The 27,519-nt window shown below is 49.8% G+C and overlaps 1 protein-coding gene and 7 non-coding genes across 8 annotated transcripts in view; all 8 read left to right on the forward strand.

Annotated features, from left to right (window-relative positions):
• The first annotated feature begins 2,271 nt into the window (after positions 1 to 2,271).
• LOC112423094 (small nucleolar RNA SNORD109A) lies at positions 2,272 to 2,338 on the forward strand. Its single transcript, XR_003013564.1, has one exon. It is a non-coding gene; the product is annotated as a small nucleolar RNA SNORD109A (small nucleolar RNA).
• Positions 2,339 to 11,557: 9,219 nt separating this feature from the next.
• On the forward strand, positions 11,558 to 11,652 carry LOC112423087 (small nucleolar RNA SNORD116). Its single transcript, XR_011606354.1, has one exon. It is a non-coding gene; the product is annotated as a small nucleolar RNA SNORD116 (small nucleolar RNA).
• A 2,585-nt stretch (positions 11,653 to 14,237) lies between these two features.
• On the forward strand, positions 14,238 to 14,332 carry LOC112423073 (small nucleolar RNA SNORD116). Its single transcript, XR_003013548.1, has one exon. It is a non-coding gene; the product is annotated as a small nucleolar RNA SNORD116 (small nucleolar RNA).
• A 2,568-nt stretch (positions 14,333 to 16,900) lies between these two features.
• Positions 16,901 to 16,995, forward strand: LOC112423069 (small nucleolar RNA SNORD116). Its single transcript, XR_003013544.1, has one exon. It is a non-coding gene; the product is annotated as a small nucleolar RNA SNORD116 (small nucleolar RNA).
• A 2,469-nt stretch (positions 16,996 to 19,464) lies between these two features.
• On the forward strand, positions 19,465 to 19,559 carry LOC112423066 (small nucleolar RNA SNORD116). Its single transcript, XR_003013541.1, has one exon. It is a non-coding gene; the product is annotated as a small nucleolar RNA SNORD116 (small nucleolar RNA).
• A 2,660-nt stretch (positions 19,560 to 22,219) lies between these two features.
• LOC112423068 (small nucleolar RNA SNORD116) lies at positions 22,220 to 22,314 on the forward strand. The gene has a single exon (XR_003013543.1). It is a non-coding gene; the product is annotated as a small nucleolar RNA SNORD116 (small nucleolar RNA).
• A 2,455-nt stretch (positions 22,315 to 24,769) lies between these two features.
• Positions 24,770 to 27,519, forward strand: part of LOC105499088 (collagen alpha-1(XXVII) chain B-like) — a 252,065-nt gene continuing 249,315 nt past the window's right edge. Inside the window, exon 1 of the mRNA XM_071099387.1 lies at positions 24,770 to 27,406. The gene's annotated coding sequence lies outside the window, so the exon portion shown is untranslated. The remainder of the gene's footprint in view (positions 27,407 to 27,519) is intronic.
• Positions 24,924 to 25,018, forward strand: LOC112423070 (small nucleolar RNA SNORD116). Its single transcript, XR_003013545.2, has one exon. It is a non-coding gene; the product is annotated as a small nucleolar RNA SNORD116 (small nucleolar RNA).

The raw sequence follows: 27,519 nt of genomic DNA on the forward strand, positions 1-27,519 counted from the left end.
CTCAACAAGCAGTTTTATGTTTTATTTTTCAGGAACTCTCCCATACTGAATTAAGGCTGGGATATTAGAGAAAAGAAAAAACATGAAACTCACTGGTGTTTTATGGCACTTTGAGTTCCCCAGTTTACCTTCAAACATTTCGCCTTCTACGTTCTCCTCTACCCTATCAGTGCATCCCTCTGAGATTCTTAATTCTTTGGTTGTGTAAAGATGGACTATGCTCACTCCATCTTACTTCTCTTAGGTCTTACAGTGGCAGTGCCCTATTACATTTTGTTCTTTTCTATGATTTCCATTTATTTTATGAAATTTTTCGTCTACGTTTTCTATTCTTGCCATCTTAATTTCTATGTAACGTTTTGAAATAGATTCCAAAGTTTATATATATATATATATAGAGAGAGAGAGAGAGAGACAGAGACAGAGTTCTACTTCACTATTGAAGTAGATTCCTAAAGTTTTTTATCTCTTCTAGAATATTGGTTTCACAACAGCCCTATCATGTGTATTTAATTTTACCCACCACAGGGCATTTTCAGGGAGTCTTTATTTGGCGGAATAAAACTTTAGAATCTCTGATTCAAAGAGAAAATTGCTCACAGGCATGAGCCACTGCGCCTGGCCGGTTTTTACTATTTAAAGAATGAAGAATTTTAGCAGTGTGGGGTGACTCATGCCTGTAATCCCAGCACTTTGGGAGGCTGAGGTGGGCAGATCACTTGAGGCCAGGAGTTCAAGACCAGCCTGGCCAACATGATGAAACCCCATCTCTACTAAAAATACAAAAATTAGCCAGGCGTGATGGCACATGCCTGTAGTCCTAGCTACTTGGAAAGCTTAGGCAGAAGAATCGCTTGAACCAGAGACACGGAGGCTGCAATGAGCCTAGACTACACCACTGCACTCTAGCCTGGGCGACAGAGCGAGACTCCATCTCAAAAATAAAGAAGAATTGGAGGAGGAAATAAATGGATAAATGGCAAAGGTGACAAAGGACCAAAGATCTGTGACTTGTGGAAAGATGGCTCTGTGGTAATTATTACAGAAACAATGTTTGTATCTTATTTTTTAGTGAATTTTGTATATTCTCTAATCTGATTTACTTTTGTTTTTAATAGTTTGCTGCAGGTCTAGAAGATGTTACAGAATTTCAAGCAAGAGAGGTGAGCAGCTACTGTGGTGATTTCGAAATTGTTTATATGTGTTGTGGCCAGTGATGTCAGAATTTCAGGATCTGAGAATTCATGATTTCAGAGGCTCAAAGGAGAATATTTTTATAATAGATTTTTTTTGCTATGTGAATATCCCTACTTTGTTCAGGGAATCTCATTATTTTTTCCCTTTTTGGAAGAAAGGGATTTTGTTTTTTGGTAGTAACCTGAATAAATTGGGGGAAGTATTGATGTATTTCCTTTTCTCTCCATTTATTTGTTGGATGAAAATAATCTTCTAGTGAAATTCACTGTGTTCAATATTTATTTTTTAAAGAATAGAGGTGGGGTCATGCCGTGTTGCCCAGGCTGCCCTTGAACTCCTGGGCTCAAGCAATCATCTTGCCTCAACCTCCTGAGTAGCTGCGACTATAGGCATGTGCTGCCATGCCTGGCTTAAATATTGATTTAAAGATTTTTATCTGGCACATTCTGATCACAGATGTTTCTACTTACATTTGTCATGTAATCACAGTATATATTTATTTTGCTACCTCGCTTACTCCTAAAAATTTTAGTTCATTGAATTGGTCTTAATTGGACTTAAAATTTTTTTTCCCTGGCCGGGCACCTTGGCTCACGCTTGTAATCCCAGTGCTTTGGGACACCAAGGCGGGTGAATCACCTGAGGTCACGAGTTCGAGACTAGCCTGACCAACATGGAGAAACCCCGTCTCTGCTGATAATACAAAATTAGCCAGGCGTGGTGGCACATGCCTGTAATTCCAGCTACTCAGAAGACTGAGGCAGGAGGATCGCTTGAACCCGGGAGGCAGAGGTTGCGGTGAGCCGAGATCATGCCATTGCACTCCAGCCTGGGCAACAAGTGCAAAACTCTGTCTCAAAAAAAAAAAAAAAAAAAATTTCCCAATAGATTTTAATCTAATTTTATTGGAACAATTCAGTCATATGTTTTTTCATGCTATGTATATGAGAGTTCCATCATTCAGATACTAAACAAATGTCTACATTTACTGTTCTCACTGATGATGCATTAGATAACCATGCACAAAATAAGCCTGGCTGTGGAAATGCTTATTTGTTGGGAGGGTGCTTGTTTGGATCGATGATGAGAATAATTGTCTGAGGATGCTGAGGGACTCATTCCAGATGTCAATCTGAGGTCCAGATGTGCAGCCCTCCACTAGGACAAATAAGACTCTCAGAGCCTGGCTCTATTTGGGGATCCCTCAGTGACAACAGAGTACCCCTGTGAGCATGCCTTTTCTATCTCTCCTGAGAGGGCAGTAGCATCCTGTCTTAGGAGTCAGTATGCTCTTTAGTATGCTTACTGACCCAAGACTCACTTTATTTTGTTCATTTTGAGCAGAGAATTGTAGATAAATACATATATGGGAAATACGTTCTTGATTAACAAATGAAAAAGTTTCAGTCAAGAAAGGTCAAGCAACTGTGATGTATAGTGAAGGAAGGGAACACTGCCTGCCTATATTAAATATTGACAAAGGAACCAATTTTAGTGCCTTGTTATTTTTACTGTTGAGTATTTTCTGAGACCATGTCTTTTTCTTCTATTTTGTTTTGCTGAGGTAGAGGAGGGCTGGCATGAGGTCCTCCACTTCAGAAAATAGGGGTGAGTAGTTAAACCAACATCCTTTGGAATTCGTATACATCATGTGTTCCATGTCACATCCTGAGGTCTTTTTGTTGATTTTTTAGTGGCTTACTGGATAATATCTAAATAATGTATCTTTTACTTTGGTGAGTCTCTCCACCTTCATTTCTCAATCATTGTCCTTTACATTTTTATTCCATTTGAATTTTGCATGAAATGACAAATGTAGAATTTTGCCCAATTGATTTTATTTATTCAGTTATTTATTTGGGAAGACAGGGTCTCTCTCTGTTACCCAGGCTGGAGTACAGTGGCCCAGTCATAGCTTACTTCAGCTCTTCACTCGGTAGCCCTGAACTCCTGGGCTCAAATGATCTTCCACACTCAGCCTCCCAAGTAGGTAGGAATAGAGGTATGTGTCACCACACATAGCTAATTTTTTAATTTTTTGTTTCGTGGAGATAGGATCTTACTATTTTGCAAAGGCTGGTCTTGAACTACTGGGCTCAAGCAACCCTCTTGCTTTGGCTTCCCAAAGTGCTAGGATTACAGGCAGGAGCCACCGTGCCTGGCATCATTACGGATATTGGTCTGTGATTCACTTTTTTGATGATGTCTTTTGTTTCGATTAAAAATTAGGGTAATAGACTCATGGAATAAGTTGGGAAATGTTTTCTGCTCTCCTGTTTTTTTTTAGAAGAGTTGGTAAATGATCGATGTTATTTCTTTAATGATTTGGTAGAATTCATCAGAGAAATGATTTGTGTAGGATTTTATTTGTGGGAACTTTTTGAGTAGCTCATTCAATCTCTTGTTAAAGGTGACTTTGATTTCTGTATTTCCTTCTTGTGACAGTTCCTGTAATTTATGTATTTCCAGGTATTTGCCCCTTTAATCTAGGTTATCTAATTTGTTGACATACCTTATTTCTATAAGGGTGTTAGTAATAGTCTGATTTTCATTCCAGATTTTATGAAAATTGGGTCTTCTGTTTTCAGTATTGTAGGTATTGTTATGTCAATTTTTTAAGAGACAGAGTCTTGCTGTTTATGCTGGCCTTGAACTTCTGAGCCTAAGCAGTCCTGCTGCCTCTGCATCTTGAGTAGCTGGGAATACAGGAACACACCACCACACCTGGCCTGTTACTAGACAAACAAAAAATTTCAGTGAACCAGCTTTTGATATTTTTATTTTTTCTTCTCTATGCTTTGTTTTATTTATTGGCATTTTATTCTTATTTCTTTCATTCTACTTGATTTAACTTTGCTTTGTTCTTCTGTTTTCTTAAGGTAAAAGTTTAGATTGATTTGAGATTTTCCTTTATTTAATATGGACATTTACGGCTATAAATTTCTCAAAGAACTCGTTTAGCTACACAGACATTTTCTTTTGTTGTATTTTGTTTCCTTTCATTTCAAACTATTTTATAAATTTTCTTCTTTCCATGACCCAAGGATTCTTAGTAATGTGTTAATTTCCATGCATTGTGAATTCCCCCCAATTTTTTTCATTTATTTCTGATTTGATTCTATTGTGGTTGAACAACATACTTTTCTGATTTCTTTACTTTCAGATTTGTTGAGACCAGTGTGTGGTCTAATATCTACCTTGGACACTGTTCCATGTGCACTTGAAAATATATTTTCTACTGGTTAGATTGTTCCATAGATGGATGTTAGATGTAACTGCTTTACTGTGTTTTTTGCTTCTGTTTCCTTGATCTTCTGTCTCATTGTTACATTCATCATTGAAAGTGAGGTATTGAAATTTTCAATTATTATAACATTGATTTTGCCTTCCATTCTGTCATATCATTTTTTAATTTAATTTCGAGGCCATGTTGTTAGATGCATATATCTTTATTATTGTTACATCCTCCTGATGGATTGACAGTTTTATCATCATGAAATGTCCTTCTTTGTCTTTACCAACAATTTTTATCTTGAAATTTATTTAGCTTGATAATTGTAGTTTTTATCTGACTTAGAGCCCCTAAACTCTCTTTGGTTACTGTGTGCAGTTTGTCTTTTCCTTTCATTCTTTTCCTATCTACCTGTTTTTAATTCAAAACAAAATCTTTGAGGCAGGATCTCACTCTCACCAATGCTGAAGTGCAATGGCATGATCATAGCTCACTGCAACCTGAAACTCCTGTATTTAAGCATTTCTTCCACCTCAGCCTCCGAGTAGCTGGGACTACAGGTCCACACCACGACACCTGGCTAAGTTTTTTGTATTTTTTTTCTTGTAGAGATGAAATCTTGCTATGTTGCCTAGGGTGGTTATTTTCTAATTGAGTTAGATTTGTAAAGACTCACCTTCCAAATAAACTCACATTTATAGTTTCCATGTGGACATATCTTTTATATTTATTTATTTTTTAAGACAGAGTCTTGCTCTTTCACCCAGGCTAGAGTGCAGTGGAGTGATCTTGGCTCACTGCAATCTCCAGCTCCTAGGTTCAAGCGAGTCTCCTGCATAGCTTCCCGAGTAGCTGGTATTACAGGCTCACACCACCACGCCCAGCTAATTTTTTGTATTTTTGGTAGAGATGGGGTTTCGTCATGTTGGCCAGGCTGATCTTGAACTCTTAACCTCAAGTGATCTGCCCGTCTCCACCTCCCAGAATGCTGGAATTACAGGTGTGAACCACCGTGCCCCGTTAGATATGTTTTTTTTTTTTTTTTCGGTGGGGGTGGGGTTACTGTTGAACTCACTCACAGTGGTTTTCAAGAAACTGGTCTATTTCATTACAGTTACCAAATTTGTGATTATAGAGTTTTTCTTTTTTTTTTTTTTTTTTGAGATGGAGTCTCACTCTGTCGCCCAGGCTGGAGTGCAGTGGCGCGATCTCGGCTCACTGCAAGCTCCACCTCCCGGGTTCACGCCATTCTCCTGCCTCAGCCTCCTGAGTAGCTGGGACTACAGGCGCCCGCCACCACGCCCGGCTAATTTTTTGTATTTTTTAATAGAGACGGAGTTTCACCATGGTCTCGATCTCCTGACCTTGTGATCCTCCCACCTTGGCCTCCCAAAGTGCTGAGATTACAGGCATGAGCCACCGTGCCCGGCCTATAGAGTTTTTCATATTATTTCTCTATTGTCTTTTTAGTATCCAGGTGATCAGTAGCAGTGAGCCCTCTTCCATTTGTGTTATTGTAAATCTGTGTCTTCTCTCTTTTATTATTTATTTATTTATTTTGAGATAGGGTCTTTCGCTGTCACCTAGGCTGGAGTGCGGTGGCATGATCTCGGCTCGGCTCAGTGCAGCCTCTGCCTCCCGAGTTCAAGTGATTATCCTGCCTCAGCTTCCCGAGTAGCTGGGAATACAGGCGTGCACCACTATGCCCAGCTAAATTTTTTTTTTTTTTTCTAGTTTTAGTAAAGATGGGCTTTCCCTATGTTGGCTAGGCTAGTCTTGAACTCCTGGCCTCAAGTGATCTACCTACCTTGGCCTTCCCAAGTGCTCGGATTAGAGGTGTAAGGCACTGCACCCAGCCTTCTTCTTATTCTTGATTTACCTGCCTACACTTATTAGTTTCATTAATCTTTTTAAATAATCTGCTTTTGGTTTCATTGTGTTTCATTTTCTGGCTATTCATTTCATTTGGTTGTGCTTGAATTTTATGATTTATTTTCTCTTCTTTGCTTATGTTTTTTTCTTCTTTCTCTGGTTTTCTGATGTGGAAGCTTATATTATTGACTTAGATCTTATTTTTTTTTAATTTGTTTTTTTGATATGGTTTCTCACTCTGTCACCCAAACTGGAGTGCAGTGGCACAGTCTTGGCTCACTGCAACCTCCAGCTCCCAGGTTCAGGCGAGTCTCCTGCCTCAGCCTCCCGAGTAGCTGGGACTACAGGCCCATGCCAGCACACCCAGCTAATTTTTGTATAGAGATGGGGTTTCACCATATTGTCCACGCTGATCTTGAACTCCTGACCCCGTCATCTGCCCGCCTTGGCCTCCCAAAGTGCTGGGATTATAGGTGTGAGCCACCACATCTGGCTGACTTAGATCTTATTTTCTAATGTATACATTTAATGCTACAAATTTTCATTTAAGCACTACTTTTGCTGCATCCCAATTTTGATAAGTTTTTTTTCACTCTCATTTATTTAAATGTATTTCTTCATTTGTCTTGAGATAACCTCTTTAAACTATGTATTAGCTGTGAGTTGTTAAATCTCCAATTATGTGGTGTTTTCCAGCTGTTTTTCAGTTATAGATTTCTAGTGTAGTTTGATTCCATTGTGAACTGAGAGCATATTTTATATTTTTTCTGTTCTTTCAAATTTGTCAGTGTGTGTCTTGTGGCCCAGAGGTGATCTTTCTTGGTAATATTTCATGGTGAGCTTGAGGGTAACATGTATTCTGTTGTCGGTGGATGGACTGTTCTGAAAATGTCAAATTAAGTTAACTGATAATGCTATTCAAGTTAACTATCCCCTTACTGATTTTCTGACTGCTTCATCTATTGCCACTCATCTATTTTGGGGACTCAAAAAAGGCTATGGAGCTCTCAAATTATAATGGTGGACTTATCTATTTTTCCTTCTAGTTCTATCAGTGTTCCGCTCAGAGTTGTTGATGCTGTTTTGTTAAAGATAATTATTTCTTCTTCAAGAATTGGGGCCAGGCACGGTGGCTTATGTCTGTAATCCCAGCACTTTGGGAAGCTGAGGCGGGTGGATCTCTGAGGCCAGCAGTTCAAGACCAGCCTGTCCAACATGGTGAAAGCCTGTCTCTACTAAAAATACAAAATACAAAACGTCCCATCATGCAGCCAACTTGATGGCACTATCACTCTCCCTCTCCCCTTCCCTCTCCCCTTCCCTCTCCCCTCCCCCTCCCTCTCCCCTCTCCCCTCCCCCTCCCTCTCCCCTTCCCTCTCCCCTTCCCTCTCCCCTCCCCCTCCCTCTCCCCTCCCCCTCCCCCCTCTCTCCCCTTCCCTCTCCCCTCCCCCTCCCCCCCTCCCCTTCACTCTCCCCTCCCCCCTCCCCTTCACTCTCCCCTCCCCCTCCCTCTCCCCTTCCCTCTCCCCTTCCCTCTCCCCTCCCCCTCCCTCTCCCCTCCCCCTCCCCCCTCTCTCCCCTTCCCTCTCCCCTCCCCCTCCCCCCCTCCCCTTCACTCTCCCCTCCCCCCTCCCCTTCACTCTCCCCTCCCCCTCCCCCCTCTCTCCCCTTCCCTCTCCCCTCCCCCTCCCCCCTCTCCCCCTCTCCCCTTCACTCTCCCCTCCCCCTCCCTCTCCCCTTCCCTCTCCCCTTCCCTCTCACCTCCCCCTCCCTCTCCCCTTCCCTCTCCCCTTCCCTCTCCCCTTCCCTCTCACCTCCCCTTCCCTCTCCCCTTCCCTCTCACCTCCCCTTCCCTCTCCCCTTCCCTCTCACCTCCCCTTCCCTCTCACCTCCCCTTCCCTCTCACCTCCCCTTCCCTCTCCCCTTCCCTCTCACCTCCCCCTCCCTCTCCCCTTCCCTCTCACCTCCCCCTCCCTCTCCCCTTCCCTCTCACCTCCCCTTCCCTCTCCCCTCCCCTCTCCCCTCCCCTCTCCCCTCCCCCTCTGCCCTTCCTTCTCCCCTCCCCTCTCCCCTCCCCCTCTGCCCTTCCTTCTCCCCTCTCTCTCCCCTCCCTCTCCCCCCACCTCTCCCCTCCCTCTCCCCCCTCCCCCTCCCCTCCCTCTCCCCTCCCTCTCCCCCCCTCCCCCCTTCCCCCCCTCCCCCTCCCCTCCCTCTCCCCTCCCTCTCCCCCCCTCCCCCCTTCCCCCCCTCCCCCTCTCCCCCTCTCCCCACACCCTCCCTCTCCCCTCCCTCTCCCCTCCCTCTCCCCTCCCTCTCTCCTCCCTCTCCCCTCCCTCTCCCCTCCCTCTCCCCCCTCTCCCCCCACCCTCCCTCTCCCCCCTCTCCCCCCACCCTCCCTCTCCCCTCCCTCTCTCCTCCCTCTCCCCTCCCTCTCCCCTCCCTCTCTCCTCCCTCTCCCCTCCCTCTCCCCTCCCTCTCCCCTCCCTCTCCCCCACCCTCCCTCTCCCCTCCCTCTCCCCACACCCTCCCTCTCCCCTCCCTCTCCCCTCCCTCTCCCCTCCCTCTCTCCTCCCTCTCCCCTCCCTCTCCCCTCCCTCTCCCCCCTCTCCCCCCACCCTCCCTCTCCCCTCCCTCTCTCCTCCCTCTCCCCTCCCTCTCCCCCCACCCTCCCTCTCCCCTCCCTCTCCCCTCCCTCTCCCCTCCCTCTCCCCCACCCTCCCTCTCCCCTCCCTCTCCCCCTCCCTCTCCCCCTCCCTCTCCCCTCCCTCTCCCCCTCCCTCTCCCCCTCCTTTCCTCCCTTTGTCTCCTCCCCTCCCCTCCCCTCCCTCCCTCCCTCCCTCCCTCCCTTTCTTCCTTCCTTCCTTCCTTCCTTCCTTCCTTCCTTCCTTCCTTCCTTCCTTCCTTCCTTCCTTCCCTCCTTCCTTCCTTCCTTCCTTCCTTCATTTCTTTTTTGAAACAAATCTTGCTGTGTTGCTCAGCATGGAAAGCATTGCCAAAATCATGGCTCACTGCAGCCTCAACTTCCCAGGTGCTAGAGAGCCTCCCACCTCATGCTCTTGGGACTACAGGTACATGCCAACACATCTAGCTAATTGTTTTTTAATTTTTTTTTTGGTAGAGACGGGGGGGTCTCACTGTGTTGCGCAGGCTGATTTCAAACTCATAGGCTCAAGGAATCTTCAAACCGTGGCCCCCGAAAGTGTTGACATTTTAGGCATGAGTTACCATGCCCATCCTGCATATGAAAGCCTTGTGAGATATATGATATGCAAATATTTCTCTCATTTTGTGCGTTTCCTCTTTTGTTCTGTTGATTGTTTACTTTCGTGTACAAACGTTTTAGGTTTGATGTAGTCTTTCTTACGTATTTTTGCTTTTGTTGGTTATACTTTTAGTGTCATATTCAAAAAATGATTGACAAAAACAAGAAGGGTTTCCATGTATTTTCTTCTAGTTTTACAATGTCAAGATGTATCTTTAAATACTTTATTTATTTTGAGTTGATTTTGTGTATGTTGTGAGGTAAGGATACAGTTTCCTTTGTTTTTTGTTTTTAATTTGTGGATATCCAGTATGCCATATATGATTAGTTAGAGAAACCGTGCTCTGAGCACCCATGTCAAAGATACATTGAGTGGAGTACATGGATTTATTTCTGCATTCTTCATTCTTTTCCATTACATTATATCTGGTTTTTGCCAGTATTCTAGTATTTTGAATTACTATAGCTTTGTTATATAGTTGGAAATCATTTTGGGTCTCTTGTGGATCCAGATAAATTGTACGATTTTTTTCTCTATTTGTGGAAAAATGTGATTGTGATTTTGATGGGGATTATACTGAATCAGTAGATAACTTTGGGTAGTGTGGGTATTTTGACAATATTAATTACTCCTGGTGGTGGTGTTGAGGCGGTGTTCACCTGAGGGCATTGGGGTGAGTGATAGTGCTGTCAAGTTGGCTCCATGATGGGACGTTGCCTGGGAGGTCAGTGCATAAAAATCCTGTGGATGTGATCAGGGCAAGGGTGATGGAAGGTGATGTGTCCTGTCTGCTTTGTCCTTGTAGGGATCATCCTGTAATAAAAGGAGGCATTAACTTCGGATGTCCTGAGGGCATGGTGCAGGCACCAGGCCTGAGTGGAGGGGAAGAAGCTCATGTCTTGAGGTGCCTTGGCTACATGGGGAAGACTGCCCCTTGGCTTGATGCCGAGATTCAGACTGACGGGCTGACTGTTGTGATGGCACTCTCCAGTGCTAGTTGTGGTTGGTTTTCAGCTAAGTACACCTCACCTGGGAGAGTGGCCAGAGACAATGTCAGTTCCAGACATCAGCAGCCCCAGGAGGAGAAGCGTGTGCTCGCGCCAGGAGTGGTGGCTGTTAGGCGAGGGACCTCAGACCTATGTCTGCATGGCCTGACGTCAGAGATCACATCCTACTGATTGAAGACCTTGTTCTTGAGCTGTCGGCTTGCCGCAGGGTCAGGCCTGGAGGCTGCAGCCTATGATGGCCCTTTGCAGTGTTCGGAAACATATGTGCACCCCAGGGAGGGACACACACACACACATACATACAATGAAACAACACACAGACTCAAAATAACACACACACACACAGTCTCTCTCACACACACGAGCCCACAGAAAAAGGCAAATAGACACAGAAGCAGGCGTGTGCAGTAGTTCTGGCCACACATACTCCCTAGGTGTCCACAGAATGACATGGGTAAGGTATATTCATAAAGTTGGAGATCAATCATGGAGGCCAAGGACAAGCAGTTGCACTAGTTGACCTGCGGGAGAGAGTGGCATGGAAGTGGTGAGCAGTGTACCTGGGCCTGTTTCTCAAGTGTATATTTGATGTCTTTACAATTCCCTGGAGAAGTTGCCTTGGGAGGCCCACCGCCTGCTCGCAAGGAAGATGGTTGATTCTTCTGAGCAATGGAGGCCCTGCAGAGTCCTGCAGTCACTGTGGCCTGGCGTCCATGGTGCACCCAATGCTGGTGGATGGCTCAATATGGTAAGCGTTTCTCTGCTCCACGTGCTGAATGAGGGTGGCTTTTGGATGTCCTAGACCTTCAAGGAGCTGTTTCTCAGCAGCAAATGGCATGACGAGTTCCACTCCTAGAGTGGATGGTCTGTGCCCATTGCTCAGTGATGTGGCTCAGGCTTCCCCAGCATGCTGAATGTCTTTAAGGTCATCGACTCACTCCTTCCCGGCCTGTGGTGTCAAACGTCCTGCCCCTTTGAATGTGCTTGGATCGATGATGAGTCCCCCAAAAAAACATTCCTTGGAAAAGCTGAACAAAATGAGTGAGAACTCATACCGTCGTTCTCATCGGATCTGAGGTCCAGCACGTTGCCTCCCCCGGGGACTGTAGGAGTGAGGGGCAGCTTCCACTGGTTCCCATAGGTTCCACCACCCAGGGCATCCGCAGACAAAAGTCTCATGTCACAGGCACATTAGGAACATTCCCTCTGTGTGAGGTACATGGGTGGGAGAGTCATGGGGCATTCGGCCGCTCTGTGATGGCGTGGTGGCCGTGGAAGCAGGCAGCAATGTTGCCAGCATAGGGGAGTGTGCTGCTGGTGAGCTTCCAGAAGGAAGACCCAGACTTCACAGTGGTCATCTCAGTGCGGAAGACCTGGTGTCTGTTTTCATGTGGAGGAGAGCCCGAGGCCCAGACCTCAGGCAGACCTTGGTCTTGATTTTTGATTAGTTGAGAACAGGGGAGTGCCAAGGTGATAGGGGAGAGTGCAGAGCAGTGTCTTGGCAGACAGTGAAAGCCTCTTCAGCCCACCCTGCAGCATCGGTCACAGGAGCCCCCCTGGAAGGGATTTCTTTGCCTCCTGAGCTGTGAGATGCCTGTGGTGCAATGGTGGAGTCTTGAGCAGGAAGGTACTCCAGAGAAAGGTGATAGAGGGCTCACAGGGACACGAGTGTCATTAGCAGACTTGGGCTGTCTTTTGGTGGTGATGGACTTTCCATGGATTTTTCTGGTGGATGACAGGTTGGCCGGCAGAGGTCTTTGAGGCCAGATCCTAGGGAGCATGAAGATTAAGTTGGTGTCTGTGGCCCTGGATCACTTCCAGCCTTCCCAGGAGAGTAATGGGCTCCTCTGTTGTACAAATCTCCCTATAAATTGTCTCTTGGCCCGCCATCGTTGGGCAGCTCCACCTGCTGCAGCTCATGTGAGCAAATACTGCTCTGGATCCTCTTTCCTGCTTGTAAAGCAGCTTCTGTCCTGAAGGTCCGGAGTGAATATGCCCTGCCCTGCCTCTGGCCCAAGTCTCTGCCGTGGGCACTGGTCACACTTGGGGCTATCCAAGGAGGTCTGTGCATTCCATGCAACGCGTGTGCAATCCCAGGGGTGCTGCCACAGAGTCCTTTGACTTGGGATGCCTTGCACCTCTGCATGTTGGCAATATTTAAGTGTTGGACTCCACTACACCCTAGGGGTGATGAACTGTTTTGGCTCCCTTAACTGGTTTGAAGTCTCAGTGCAGCCAGGACAGCCATGCCATGTTGAAGGGCATGCGGATGACTTAGGAATGTTGGAAAGGATGGGTGGTTCTGAGCTCGCAGCTCACTCACTAGCTGCCTGCATGTAGACCCAGTGGTGGTGCTCAGGCAGTGTTGACTTTCAGGCATTGCGGCAGGCAGTAGTGCAGTCAAGTTGGTGGCATGATAGGATGTTGCCTCAGAGGTCAGTACAGGGTAGCCCTGTGGGTGTGTCCAATGCAAGGAAAATGAAAGACAGTGTGTCTTGTCTGCCTGGTCCTTGGGACATCGGTTGGGGGACGTCCTGTTGGAAAAGCAGCCATTCCCTTTGTATGTCCAGAGGGCATGGTGCAGGCACATGGACTGAGTGGAGGGAGGAAGCCCGTGTCTTGAGGTCCTTTGGCTAGGTTGGGAAGACCACCTCTGACCTTGACGCCGAGTTTCAGACCGATGTGCTGGCCATTGCAAAGTCGCCCTCCAGCGCAGGTTGTGATTAGTTTTCCACCATGTATGCCTCACCTGAGAGGGCTGCTAGAGACAGTGTCTGCTCAGGACATCAGATGTCCCGTGAGGAGGAGCATGTATTCACACCAGGGGAGGTGGCTGGTAGGCGAGCCACCTCAGGCCTATATGTCCGCATGACTTCCATGTCAAAATTTACATCCTACTGATTGAAGTCCTTCAGCTGTCGGGTTGGTGGGTTGTCAGGCCAGGAGGCTGCAGACTATGACTGCCTATTGCTGTGTTTGGAAACACATGTGTCAGGAACACATGTGGTAAGGGAGACACACACACATACATTCATATACACACATACATTCATATACACACACACGCACACAGGCATGCCGAACCACAGGCAAATACACGTAGCAATGGGCGTGTGTGACCACACATGCTTTTAGTTATCCACAGAGTAACACATGTAAAGTATCGTGGAAGCCAGGGGAATAACAGGTGTGCACGCTACCCCGCAGGAAAGAGTGGGATTGAAGTGTTGACCAGTGGACCTGGGCCCATTTCTCAAGTGTGTTATTTGATTTCTTTACACTTCTCAGAGGCAATTGCTGTGGGAGGCGTGGTGTAACTGCTGGAAGGAAGACACTCCATTCCTCTGAGCAACGAAGGCCACATGGAGTCCTGGATTTTATGTGGTCCTGGCATCCATGATGCACCACGTGCTGGCAGGTGACTCAGGACGGTAAGCATTTCTCTGCCCTGCATGCCGAGTGGGGGTGTCTTTCGGATTTCCAAGACGCACAAGGAGCAGGTTCTTGGCTAACCACTAATGGCGTGGTGACTTCCTCTCCTAGAGTGGATGATCTGCACTCATTGCTCAGTGGCACGGCTTTATGGGGGCCGAAGGTCTTTAACGTCATTGGCTCACCCACTGCTCGGCCTGTGGTGTCAAACGTCCTGCCTCTTCAAATGTGCTTGGATCGATGATGAGTCCCCAATAAAAACATTCCTTGGAAAAGCTGAACAAAATGAGTGAGAACTCATACCGTCGTTCTCATCGGATCTGAGGTCCAGCACATTGGCTTCCCCAGGGACTGTAGGAGCGAGGGGCAGCTTCCACTGATTCCCATATGTTCCACCACCCAGGGCATCCACAGGCCAAAGGCTCCCATCACACAGAGGTTAGGAACATTCCCTTTGTGTGAGGTACACAGGTGGGAGAGTCCTGGGGGGAGCGACTGCTCTGTGGTGGTGCGGTAGCTGTGGAAGGGATGGAAATATTGCAGGCCTAGGGTAGTGTGCACCTCATGTTGGCTTGTTGAGCTCTTCGGAAGGGAGACCTGGACCTCATGGCGGGCATCTCTCAGCAGAGGACTGAGTCCTTGTTTTGTTGCCAGGGAGAGCACAAGGCCCACGTCTCAGGCAGATGTTGGTCCTGATTTTTGGTTTGCTGAGGACAAGGGAGTGTCAAGGATGATAGGGGACAGTGTATTAACAAAGGGTGTTGTGACAGATAGCCAAAGCTGCTTTGGCCCTCCACCCAGCATCCGGTCATGGAGGCCCCCCAGCAGGGATTTCTTCATCCCCTGAACCGTGAGATGCCCCTGGTGCCACGGTGGAAGCCTGGACTGGAAGGTACCCCACAGAGGAGGCGGTAGGGGGCTCATGTGGACATGTGTGTCATCAGCATTGTTGGGCTGTTGTTCAGCAGTGATGGGCTTTCCATTTACTTCTCTAGTGGATGACAAGTTGGCCAGCAGCGATCTTAGAGGATAGGTCCCAGGGAATATGAGGGTCAGACTCGTGCCCCTGGCCCTCAGTCACTTCTCATCTTCCTGACATTGTAGTGGGTCCACCATTGTGCACATCTTCCTGGAAATGGTCTCTTGGCTTGCCATTGCCGGGCAGCCCCACCTGCTGCAGCTCGTGTGAGCAAGTATGGCTCTGGATCGTCTTTCCCACTTTGAAAGCAGCTTCTATCCTGAAGGCGTCCAGAGGGTATGTGCCCTGGCCCTGGCCCAGAACTCTTCTGTGGGCATCGGTCATACATGGGGCTATCCATGGAGATCGGGTACATTCCAGGCAACATGTATACCATTCCAGGGGCCTGCCATAGAGAGTTCCTTGACTTGGGATGCCCCTGCACCTCCCGTGTTGGTAATGTTCCAGTGTTGCATTCTGCTACACCCTAAGGGTGATGAAGCATTTCAGCTCCCTCAAACAGTTTGAGGTCACAGTGCAGCCAGGACACCCATATCATATTGAGGGGCCCATGACTGCATTAGAAATGTTGGAAGGGATTAGTGGTTCTGCAGATTGCACCTTATGAGTAGCCGTGTACATGTAGATCTGGTGATGGTGCTGAGGTAGTGTAGAGTTGCAGGAGTTGGGGTGGGTGGTAGTGCAGTCAAGTTGGCTGCATGATGGGATGTTGCCTCAGAGTTTAAGCCCTGTGGATGTAACCAATGCAAGGACAATGGAAGGCAGTGTGTCGTGTCAGCCTGGTCCTTGGGCGGGGACGTCCTGTTGGAGAGCAGCCATTCCCTTCGAGTGTCCTGAAGGCACAGTGCAGGCATGTGGACTGAGTGGAAGGTAGGAAGCCCGCATCTTGAGATCCTTTGGCTAGGTTGGGAAGATTGGCTCTGGCCTGATGCCATTTTCAGACTGATGGGTTCGTCATTGAGAAGGCGCCCTCAAGTGCTGGTTGTGGTTGGTTTTTCGTCACATGAGCCTCACCTGGGAGTGTGGCCAGAGACAGTGTCAGGTCACAACATCAGGTGCCCCATGAGGAGGAGAGTGTGCTCACTCCAGGGGTGGTGGCTGGTAGGTGAGGGACCTCAGGCCTATGTCCTCATGGCCCCGAAGTCAAAGTTTGCATCCTACTGATTGAAGACCTTGGTTTTGAGCCTTTGGGTTGCAGGGGCTTCAGGTCTGGAGGCTGTAGTCTGTGACTTCCTGTTGCGGTGTGGGAAACACATGTGCATGCGGGAAACACACACGCTCACACTATCACACACACAGTCATGTACAGCCATAGGCAAATAGACGCAGCAACAGGTACATGTGGTCGTTCTGGCCACACATGCTTCCTAAGTGTCTAGAAAGTGACACTGTCAGGTATGTTTATAAAGATGGAGGTCCATCATGGAGGCCAAGGAGAAGTGGGCATGTGAGTTGCTCTGTGGAAAAGGGTGGCGTTGAAGCGACCAGTGAACCTGGACCCATTTCTCAAGCGTGCATTTGATTTCTTTACACTTCTCAGGGGCAGTTATCATGGGACACCCGCCGTATGCTGGCAATGAACATGGTCAGTTCTTCTCAGCCACAAAGGCCCCCAAAGTCCTGGAGCTGGTGTGGCTTAGCATCCACGGTGCACCCCCTGCTGGTGGATGGCTCAGGACGGTAAGCATTCCTCTGCCCCACGTGCTGAGTGGGGGTGGGATTTCCGAGACCTGAAAGGAGCTGTTTCTCAGCAGGCCACTGATGGCATGGTGAGTTCCACTTCTAAAGTGAACGGTCTGTGCGCGTTGTTCAGTGGTGTGGCTCTGGCTTCCCCAGGGGGGCCGAAGATTTTTAAGGTCATCAGCTTGCCCACTGCCCAGCCTGTGGTGTCAAACGTCCTGCCCCTTTGAATGTGCTTGGATCGATGATGAGTCCCCCAAAAAAACATTCCTTGGAAAAGCTGAACAAAATGAGTGAGAACTCATACCGTCGTTCTCATCGGATCTGAGGTCCAGCACGTTGCCTCCCCCGGGGACTGTAGGAGTTAGGGACAAAACTTCCACTGGTTCCCATAGGTTCCACCACCCAGGGCGTCCACGGATGAAAGTCTCACATCACAGGCACAATAGGAACATTCCGTCTGTGTGAGGAACACGAGTAGAAGAGTCATGGGGAAATCGGCTGCTCTGTGATGTCATGGTGACTGTAGAAGTGGGTAGAATTGCAGACCTAGAATCATGTGCAACTGATCTTGGCTTGGTGAGCTCCCAGGAAGGGAGACCCTGACCTCCCGATGGGCGTCTCTACGCAGAGGACTGGGTCTTTGTTTTTATGCCAAGGAGAGCAAAAGGCCCAGACCTCAGACAGACCTTGGTCTCGATTTTCAGTTATCTGAGGAGAGGGGAGTGCCAAAGTGATGGGGGACAATGGAGAGCAATGGGTGTTGTGGCAGACAGCCAAAGCCTCTTTGGCCCTCCCCCTAGTGCTGGTTACAGGGACCCCCCGGCAGGGATTTCTTTGCCTCCTGAGCCATGAGTTGTCCATGGTGTGGTGGCTGAGCCTGGGCAGGACAGTACCTCAGAGCAAAGGTGGTAGAGGGCTCACATGGACATGTGTGTCATCAGTGTTCTTGGGCTGTCATTTGGCAGTGATGGGCTTTCCATGGATTTCTCTTGTGGATGACAGGTCAGCCCATGGTGTTTTCAAGGGCAGATCCAAGGAGCATGAGAGTCGAGCTGTATCCCATTGCCCTGGGTCACTTCCAGTCTTCTTGGGAGAGTAGAGGGCTCCACCGTTGTGCGCATCTTCCTGGAAATGGTCTCTTGGCCCACCATTGCCGTGCAGCCCTACATGCTGCAGCTCGTGTGATGAAATAACTGCTGTGGATCTTACTTCCCGCTTTGAAAGCAACTTCCATCCCGAAGACTTTCAGAGGGAACGTGCCCTGGCCCTGGCCCTTGCTCGGAACTCTCCTGTGGGATTCCGTCACACTTGGAGCTGTCCATGGAGGTCCATGTGCATTCCAAACAATGCGTATTTAATCCCAGGTGCCTTCCATGGAGGGTCCCTTGACTTGAGATGCTTCCACTCCTCTGCACGTTGGTGATACTCAAGTGTTGAATTTAGCTATGCCCTAGGCGTGATGAAGTGTTTCAACCCCATTAGTCTCAGTGCAGCCAGAACAGTCATGCCATGTTGAAGGGCATGCCAATGGCTTAGGAAAGTTGGGAAGGATTGGTCATTCTGTGGCTCGCAGCTCACTTAGTAGCCATGTGCATATAGACTTGGTGGTGGTTGTCAGACGGTGTGGACTAGCAGGTGTTGGGGGAGGATGGTACTGCATCCAAGGTGGCTGCGTGGTGGGATGTTGCCTTGGAGGTCGGTGCAAGGAAGGCCTTTGAGTGTGATCAATGCAAGGATGATGGAAGGCCATGTGTCCTGTCTGCCTGGTCCTTGGTGCGTTAGGCAGGGACGTCCTGTGGGAAAAGCAGCCATTCCCTTCAGGTGTCCTGAGGGGCATGATGCAGGTACATTGAGTGAAGGAGAGGAAGCCCATGTCTTGAGGTTGTTTGCCTAGATTGGGCAGACTGCCTCTGGCCTTGATGCCGAGTTTCAGAGTCACATCCTGACCGTTGCAAAGGCATGCTCCAGTGCTGGTTGTGATTGGTTTTGTGCCAGGTGCACCTTTCCTGGGAGTGCTGCCAGAGATGGTGTCTGGTCAGGACATCAGATGCCCTGTGAGGAGGAGCTTGTGCTCAGGCTAGGGGTGGTGGCTGTTATGTGAGGGACCTTGGGCCTATGTCTGCATGGCCCAAGGTCAGAGTTTACATCCTGTTGATTGAAGGTCTTGGTCTTGAATTGTCCAGTTGATGGGGGCTCAGGCCTGGAGGCCACAGACTCTGACTGCATGTTGCCATGTTGGTAAACTCATGTGTTGGAAAACACATGTGCATGAGGGAGACACACACACACACACATGCATGCACATAGCCACTGAGCAATAGGTGTGTGTGGTCATTCTGGTGCCACACACAGCTCTGAAGTGTTTGCAGAGTGCCACTAGTAAGGTACAATCATGGAAACAGAGGTCACTCATGGAGGCCAACAGAAGGAAGACGTGCAAGTTGCCACGCATGAACAAATGGCACTGAAGTTTTCACCAGTGGAACTGGGCCTGTTTCTCAAGTGTGTATTTTATTTGTTTACACTTCTCAGGGGCAGTTGCCATGGGAGGCCCGCCGCCTGCTGGAAGGAAGATGGTCAATTCTTTTGAGCCACAAAGGCCCTGCAGAGTCCTGGAGTCAGTGTGGCCTGGCTTCCTGGGAGCACCTTGTGCTGGTGGATTGCTCAGGACGGTAAGCATTTCTCTGCCCCATTTGCTGAGTGAGGGTGTCTTTTGGATTTCCAAGACCCACCATGAGCTGTTTCTCACAAGGCCACTAATGGCATGGTGTCAGACATCCTGCCTCTTCAAATGTGCTTGGATCGATGATGAGTCCCCCAAAAAAACATTCCTTGGAAAAGCTGAACAAAATGAGTGAGAACTCATACCGTCGTTCTCATCGGAACTGAGGTCCAGCACTTGCCTCTAGCAGAGACTATTGGAGTGAGGGACAGCTTCCACTGGTCCCTGTAGGTTCCACCACCCAGGCCGTCTGCAAGTAAATGTCTCCCATTACACACACATTAGGAACATTCCCTTTGTGTGAGGTACACGGATTAGGAGAGTTGTGGAGGGACTGGCTGCTGTGTGATGGCGTGGCGGCTGTGGAAGCGGACAGAAAAATCGCAGGCCTAGAGGAGTGTGTGGCAGACCTGGGCCTGGTGAGCTGCCAGGAGGGGAGACCTGGACCTTGTGTCAGCCATCCTCACACACAGGAGAGGGTCCTGGTCCCCCTACTATGGAGAGCATGAGGTCCTAGCCTTAGGCAGACTTTGATCTTGCTTTTCAGTTAGCTGAGGACAGGGGAGTGCCAAGGGTGATGGGGGAGAGTGCAGAGCAATGGGTGTTGCAGCAGATGGCCAAAGCCTCTTTGACCCTCCCCCCAGCATTGGTCTCAGGGTCACCCCAGCATGGATTTCTTTGCCTTCTGAACTGTGACATGCTGGTGGTGTTGTGGAGACCTGGGTAGGACGTATTCTCTGGTATTCCAGAGAAAAGGTGGTAGGGGGCTCACGTGGACAGGTGTGTGTCATCAGTGGTCTTGGGCTGTCTATGTGCTGGACTTTCTGTGTATTTCTCTGATGGGTGACAGATTGGGCAGCAGGGGTCTTTAAGGAAAGTTGCCAGGTGTGTGAGGTTTGGGCTGCTGCCTGTGGCCCTGGGTCACTCCGATCTTCCTGGCAGAGTTATGGGCTCCACCGTTGTGTACATCTTCCTGGAAATGGTCTCTTGGCCTGCCATTGCCAGGCGCCCCACTTGCTGCAGCTCGTGTGAGCAAATGCTGCTCTTAATCCTTTTTTTCACTTTGAAAGCAGCATCCGTCCCAAAGGCGTCCAGAGGGAATGTGCCCTGGCCCAGGCCGAGTACCATCCTGTGGTCTGCAGTCACGTATGGGCCTGTCCATGGAGGTCCGTGTCCATTCCGGGCAATGCGTGTGCAATCCCAGGGGTGTTGCCACAGAAAGTCTCTTGACTTTGGATGTCTCCATGCCTCTGCATGTTGACGATGTTCCAGTGTTGGATTCCGCTATGCCCTATGCATGATGAAGCATTTTAGCTCCCGTAACCAGTTTGAATTCACAGTGCAGCCATGACAGCCATGCTACTTTCAAGGGCACATGGTTGGCTTAGGAAAGTTGGAATGGATTGGTGCTTCTACAGCTCACAGCTCACTTAGTAGCCGCATGCATGTGGACCGGGTGGTGTTGATACAGTGTTGACTTGCCAGTGTTGGGGTGGGTAGTAGTGCGGTCAGATTGGCTGCATGATGGGTCATTGCTTCTGAGGTCAGTGCAGGGATGCCCTGTGGGCGTGTCCAATGCAAGAATGATGACAGGCGGTGTGTCCTGTCAACCTGGTCCTTGCGGTTCAGGTAGGGACGTCCTGTTGGAAAAGCAGCCATTTTCTTTGGGTGTCCTGAGGGCACAGTGTGGGCACATGGACTGAGTGGAGGGGAGGAGGCGTGTATCTTGAGGGCCTGTGGCTGGGTTGCTAGTCTTGCCTCTGGCCTTAATGCTGAGTTTCAGACCAATGTGCTGGACTTTGCAAAGGTCCCCTCTGGAGCTGGTTGTGGTTGGTTTTGCACCAGGTTGCACCTCACCTAAGAGAGTGGTCAGAGACAGTGTCTTGTGATGACATCAGCATTCCCATGAGGAAGAGGAGTAGCCTGTGCTCCTGCCAGAGGTGGTGGCTGCTGGGTGAGAGACCTGTGACCTGTTTCCACATGGCCCCAAGGTCAAAGTTCACATGCCACTGATTGAAGGCGTGGGTCTTGAGCCATCAGGTTGCTGGGTGGATCAGGTCTGGAGGCTGCAAACTATAACTGCCCATTGTGGTGTTGGCACCCACAGGTGCATTAGGGAGACAAACACACACCCATTTCAACTAACATTCTCACACATACACACTCTCATACACTCACACTCATACTCACACTCTATCCCACACACACACACAGGCACAGACAGTCATAGGCTAATAGATGCAGCAGTGTGCATGTGCAGTGGTTCTGGCCACACATGCTTTTAGGTGTCCACAGAGTGACATGGGTAAGGTATATTCATGGAGATGGAGGTCAGCCGTGGAGGCCAAGGAGGAGCAGGTGTGTGAGTTGCTCTGTGGGAAAGAATGGCATTGAAGTGTCCAGTGAACCTGGGCCTGTTTCTCAAGCATGCATTTGATTTGTTTACACTTCTCAGGGACAGTTGCCGTGGGAGGTCCGCTGCCTGCTGTCAGGGAAGATGGTCGATGCTTCTGAACAACATAGGCCCACATGGATTCCGTGTGGCCTGGCATCCACTGTGCACCCCGTGCTAGCGGGTGGCTCAGGACGGTAAGCATTTTTCTGCCCCGTGTGATGAGATACGGTGGCTTTAGAATTTCCGAGACCTGCAAGGAACAGTTTCTCAGCAGGCCATTGATAGCATGGCGAGTTCCACTCCCAGAGTGGATGGTCTGTGCCGGTTGGTCAGTGGTGCAGCTCTGGCTTCCCCAGGGTGCCGAAGTTCTTTAATGTCATCGGCTCGCCCACTGCCCAGCCTGTGGTGTCAAACATCCTGCCTTTTCAAACGTGCTTGGATCGATGATGAGTCCCCCAAAAAAACATTCCTTGGAAAAGCTGAACAAAATGAGTGAGAACTCATACCGTCGTTCTCATCGGATCTGAGGTCCAGCACGTTGCCTCCCCCGGGGACTGTAGGAGCGAGTGACAACTTCCACTGGTTCCCATATGTTCCACCACCCAGGGCGTCCACGGATGAAAGTCTCACGTCACAGGCACAATAGGAACATTCCGTCTGTCTGAGGTACATGAGTGGGAGATTCGTAGGGACACTGGCTGCTCTGTGATGGCGCAGCAGCCATGGAAGAGGGGAGAAATGTCACGATCCTAGGGGAGTGTGTGGCTGACCTCAGCCTGGTGAGCTTTCAGGAAGGGAGGCCTGGACCTTATGGCTGGAGTCTCCGTGCAGAGGGCAAGGTCTCAGTTTTGCTACCAAGGAGAGCACAAGGCCTGGGCCTCGGGCAGACCTTGTTCATGATTTCTGGTTAGCTGAGGACAGGGGAGTGCCAAGGGCAGTGATGGAGAATGCATAGCAATGGGTGCCACGGGAGACAGCCAGTGGCTCTTCAGCTCTTCCACCAGTGTTGGTCACAGTGTCCCCCCAGCACATATTTCTTTGCTTCCCGAGCCATGAGACGTGTGCTTTGGTGGTGAAGGTGTAGACCAGATGGTATCCAAGAGAAAAGGTGCTAGAGGGCTCTCATGGATGTGAGTGTCATCAGCTTCATTGGGTTTTAATTTGGCAGTGATGGGCTTTCCATGGATTTCTCTGGTGGACGACAGGTCAGCCAGGGCAGGTCTTTGAGGGCATGTCTCTGGGCAAATGAGTGTCAGGATGGTGTCCATGGCCCTCGGTCACTTCTGGTCTTCCCAGCCAAGTAGTGGGCTCCACCGTTGTGCACATCTTCCTGGAAATGGTGTGTTGGCCTGCATTGTCGGGCGGCCCCACCTGCTGCTGCTCTTGTGAGCAAGTACTGCTCTGTATCATTCCCGCTTTCCATCCCAAATATGTCCAGAGCGAATGTGCCCTGGCCCTGGCCCTGGACTCTCATGTGGGCCCCAGTCATGCATGGGGCTATCCATGGTCTGTGTGCATACCGAGCAGTGCATTTGCAATCTCAGGGGCATTGCCACAACGAGTCTCTTGACTTGGCATGTCTCCATATCTCTGTGTGCTGGTGATGTTCTAGTGTTGGACTCCGCTGCTCCCTAGGCGTGATGAAGCATTTCAGCTCCCATAGCTGGTTTGAAGTCACAGAGCAGGCAGGACAGCCATGCCACTTTCAAGGGCACACAGTTGGCACAGGAAAATTGGAAAGGATTGGTTGTTGTACATCTTGCAGCTCACTTAGTAGCTGCATGCACGTAGACCTGATGCTGTTGATGCAGTGTTGACTTGCTGGCGTTGGGGTGGTGGGTGGTACTGTGACACTGGCTGCATGATGCGATGTTGTCTCAGAGGTCAGTGCAGGGAAACTCTGTGGGTGTATCCAATGCAACAACAGTGTTACAGGCAGTGTGTCCTGTCTGCCTGGTCCTTGGGGAGTCAGGTGGAGACGTCCTTTTGGAAATGCAGCCATTCTCTTTGGGTGTCCAGAGGGCATGGTGTGGGCACATGGGTTGAGTGGAGGAAAGGAAGTGTGTGTCTTGAGGTCCTTTGGCTAGGTTGGGAAGACTACCTCTGGCCTTGATGCTGTGTTTCAGAGCCATGTGCTGGCCATTGCAAAGGCGCCCTCCAGTGCTGGTTGTAGTTGGTTTTCCATCAGGTGCACCTCACCTGGTGAAGGGGCCAGAGACAGTGTCTGGTCATGACATAGGATGCTTTGTGAGGAGGAAAATGTGTTCATGCCCGGGGTAGTGGCTGTTAGGCAAGGGACCTTGGACCTCTTTCCTCATGGCCTTGAGGTCAAAGTTCACATGCTATTGATTGAAGGCCTGGGTCTTGAGCCTTTGGTTTTGTGGGGTTGGTTCCGGTCTGGAGGCTGCAGACTGTGACTGCCTGCTGGGGTGGTGGGAAACACATGTGCATGAGGGGGACACATCCACACAGAGACACTCACAGTCATGCACACTCGTGTGCACAGCCACAAATAGATGCGGCAATGGGCGTGTGCAGTTGTTAGGCCACAGACACTTGTAGGTGTCCATGGAGTGACATAGGTAAGGTATGAATGGGTCTTTGAGGGCATGTCTCTGGGCAAGTGAGTGTCAGGATGGTGTCCATGGCCCTGGGTCACTTCTGGTCTTCCCAGCAGAGTAGTGGTATGAATATGGAGATGGAGGTCAGTCCTAGAGTCTAAGGAGAAGCAGAGATACGAGTTGCCCCATGGGAAAGAATGACATTGACATGGTGACCAGTGGACGTGGGCCTGTTTCGCAAACATGCATTTGATGTCTTTACACTTCTCAGGAGCAGTTGCCTTGAGATGCCCACTGCCTGCTGGCACAGCAGATGGTCAATTCTTCTGAGCAATGGAGTCCCCACTGAGTCATGGAGTCGGTGTGGCCTGGCATCCACGGTGCACCCTGTGCTGGTGGATGGCTCAGGACGGTAAGCATTCCTGTGTCCCGCGTGCTGCGTGAGGGTGTCTTCAGGATTCTGAGACCCACAGGGAGCAGTTCTTCGGGCCATTAAGGGCATGGCCGAGGCCTTTAAGGTTATCAGCTCATGCACTGCCCAGCCTGTGGTGTCAAATGTCCTACCTCTTCAAATGTGCTTGGATCGATGATGAGTCCTCCAAAAAAACATTCCTTGGAAAAGCTGAACAAAATGAGTGAGAACTCATACCGTCGTTCTCATCGGAACTGAGGTCCAGCACATTGCTTCCTCTGGGGCCCGTAGTAGTGAGGGACGACTTCTACTAGTCCCTACAGCTTCCACCACCCACGGCGTTCACAGATGACAGTCTTCTGTCATATGCACATTAGGAACATTCCCTCTGTGTGAGGTACACAGGTCAGAGAGTCATAGGGTGATTGGCTGCTCTGTGATGGAGTAGTGGCCATGGCAGTGGACGGAAATGTCTCAGGCTTAGGGGAATGTGGGGCTGGCCTTGACCTGGTGAGCTCCCAGGAAGGGAGACCTGGAAATCGCTGCGGGCTTCCTTGCATAGAGGAACAGGTACATGTTCCAGTTCTCCTTTCAGGGAGACCACGAGGCCCAGAACTCAGGCAGTCCTTGGTCTTGATCTTTGGTTAGCTGAGGACAGGGATGTGCCAAGGGTGATAGGGGAGGGCGCACAGCAATGGATGTTGCAGCAGACAGCCAAGTCCTCTTTGTCCCTACTTTCAGGGTCGATTGCAGGGGCCCCCCAGCACAGATTTTTTCACCTCTCGAGCTGTGAGATTCTTGTGGTGTGGTGGCCAAGCCTGGGCAGGAGGCTGGTACCCCAGAGAAAAGGTGTAGAGGGCTCACATGGACACGCATGCCATCAGTGGTCTTGGGCTGTCATTCGGTGGTGATGGGCTGTCTTCGTGGATTTCTCTGGTGGATGACAGGTTGGCCAGTGGGAGTCTTCGAGGGCAGGTCCTAGGGAGCACGAGGGTCAGGCTGATGCCTGTGGTCCTGGGTCACTCCAGTCTTCCTGGCAGAGTAGCAGAAGTGCACATGTTCCTGGAAATGGTGTCTTGGCCTGCCATTGCCAGGTGGCCCCACCTGCTGCAGCTTATGTGAGCAAATACTGCTCTGGATCCCATTTCCCGCTTTGAAAGCAGCCTCTATCCTGAAGGCGTCCAGATGGAATGTGCCCTGGCCCTGGCCTGGGACCCTCCAATGGGGTCCAGTCACAGTTGGCATATTCGTGGAGTTCCATGTGCATTTCAGGCAATGCATGTGCTCTACCTGGGGCACTGCCTTGGAGAGTCTCTTGACTTGGGATGCCTCTTCACCTTTGTGTGTTGGTGATGTTCCAGTATTGGATTCTGCTACATCCTCAGGGCAGTGAAGCGTTTCAGCTCACTTAGCCAGTTTGACATCACAGTGCAGCCAGGACAGCCGTGCCACTTTGGCATGGCACATAGTTGGCTTAGGACAGTCGGAAAGGGTTGGTGGTTCTATTCTTGCAGCTCACTTCATAGCTGTGTGTGTGTAAACCTGGTGATGGTGTTGAGGTGGTGTTGACTTGCCGACGCTGGGGTGGGTGGTAGTGCTTTTAAGTTGACTGCATTGTGGGATGTTGGCTCAGAGATTGGTGCAGGGAAGCCCTGTAGGCGTGTCCAATGCAAGGAAAATGAAAGATGGTGTCCTGTCCACCTTGTCTTCAGGGGTTCAGGTGGCAATGTCCTGCTGGAAAAGTAACCATTCCCTTCATGTGTCCTGAGGGCATGGTGTGGGCATGTGAATTGATTGGAGGGAGGAAGTGTGTGTTTTGAGGTCCTTTGGTTGGGTTCAGAAGACTGTCTCTGCCCTTGATGCCTTGTCTAAGATCAATGTGCTGGCCATTGCAAAGGTGCCTTCCAGGGCGAGTTTTGGTTGGGTTGGTTCCAGGTGTGCCTTACCTGGGAGGGTGGCCAGAGACATCGTCTGGTCACAACTTCAGATGCCCCATGAGGAGGAGTGTATGCTGGTGCCAGGGGTGGTGGCTGTTAGTCGAGGGACCTCAGGCCAATGTCCATCTGACCCCTAAGTCAAAATTCGCATCCTACTGATTGAAGGCCTGTGTCCTGAGCCATTTGGTTGCAGGCGTTGGGATGGTTTCCAGGTCTGGAGGCTGCCGCCTATGACCACATGTTGTGCTGTTGGGAAACACGTGTGTGAGGGAGGCACATACACACAGACACACTCTGACACACCTACACATGCCTACACATGCACAGGTGTGCACAGCCACAGGCAAACAGATGCACCAGTGGGTGTGTGCTATTGTTCTGGTCACGTGTGCTTCCTAGGTGTCCACAGAGTGACATGGGTCAGGTATATTCATGATGTTGGAAGTCTGTCATGGAGCACAAGTAGACGCTGGCGTGCAAGTTTCCCTGCGGGAAAGAATGGCATTGAAGTGGTGACCAGTGAACCTGGGCCCGTTTCTCAAGCATGCATTTGATTTCTTTACACTTCTCAGCAGCAGTTTGTCATGAGAGGTCTACCACTTGCTGGCAAAGAAGATGGTCAATTCTTCTGACCAACGGAGGCTGCCTTGAGTCCTTGATTTGGTGTGGCCTGGCGTCTATGGTGCACCCCATGCTGGTGGATGGCTCAGGATGGTAAGCATTCCTCTGCCCTGTGTGCAGAGGTGTCTTTTGAATTTCTGGTACCTGCAAAGAACTGTTTCTCAGCAGGCTACTAATGGCATGGTGAGTTCCACTCCCAGAGTCGA

This window comes from Macaca nemestrina, chromosome 7 (assembly GCF_043159975.1).
Source record: "Macaca nemestrina isolate mMacNem1 chromosome 7, mMacNem.hap1, whole genome shotgun sequence".
In the NCBI taxonomy this organism is placed as follows: domain Eukaryota; kingdom Metazoa; phylum Chordata; class Mammalia; order Primates; family Cercopithecidae; genus Macaca; species Macaca nemestrina.